Consider the following 1,085-nt stretch of genomic DNA (forward strand, 5'->3'; position numbering starts at 1 on the left):
GATCATGGAAGAAAAAATAGGGACAATGTTAGGAGCCCTAATACATGGCATAAACACAATACAAACCATAAGTAACAAGGCACAAGCACCAGAAGAGAGACTAGATAAATGGGAGCTCCTAAAAATCAAACTCTTATGCTCATCAAAAGACTTCACCAAAAGAGTCAAAAGACAATCTACAGACTGGGAAAAAATTTTTGGTTATGACAAATCCGATCAGTATCTAATCTATAAAATCTACAAGATACTGCAAAACCTTAAAAACAAAAAGACAAACAGCCCAATTAAAAAATGGGCAAAGGATATGAACAGGCACTTCGCCAAAGCAGATATTCAGGCAGCTAACAGACACATGAAGAAACGCTCATGATCATTAGCCATTAGAGTAACGCAGATCAAAATTACAATGAAATATCATCTCACCCCAACAAGGCTAGCATTAATCCAAAAACCACCAAGTAATAAATGCTGGAGAGGTTGTGGAGAGACAGGAACACTTATATGTTTTTGGCGGGAATGTAAATTGGTACAACCACTTTGGAAATCTATTTGGTGCTTCCTTAAAAAGCTAAAAATAGAAGTACCATACAATCCAGCTATCCCGCTCCTTGTAATACATCCTAGAGAAATAAGAGCCATCACAGGAATAGATATATGCACACCCATGTTCATTGCAGCACTGTTCACAATAGCAAAAATGATGGAAACAACCTAGGTGCCCATCAACAGAAATATGGATAAACAAATTATGGTATATTCACAGAATGGAATGCTACACAACGACAAAGAGCAATGAGGAAACCATGAAATATCTTCTAACCTGGAGGAAGCTGGAGGTCATTATGCTGAGTGAATTTAGTCAGTCACAGAAGGACAAATATTGTACAAGACCACTATTATAAGAACGCAAGAAAAAGTTTAAACACAGAAGATAATATTCTTTGATGGTTATGAGGGTGGGGAGGGAGGGTGAGGGTTTTTCACTGACTAGATAGTAGACAAGAATTATCTTAGGTGAAGGGAATACAGCACACACTACAGGGGAAGTCAGCACAACTGGACTAAATGAAAGCTAAGAAGTTTCC

This window comes from Trichechus manatus, unplaced genomic scaffold (genome assembly GCF_000243295.1).
Source record: "Trichechus manatus latirostris isolate Lorelei unplaced genomic scaffold, TriManLat1.0 scaffold00017, whole genome shotgun sequence".
Taxonomy (NCBI): domain Eukaryota; kingdom Metazoa; phylum Chordata; class Mammalia; order Sirenia; family Trichechidae; genus Trichechus; species Trichechus manatus.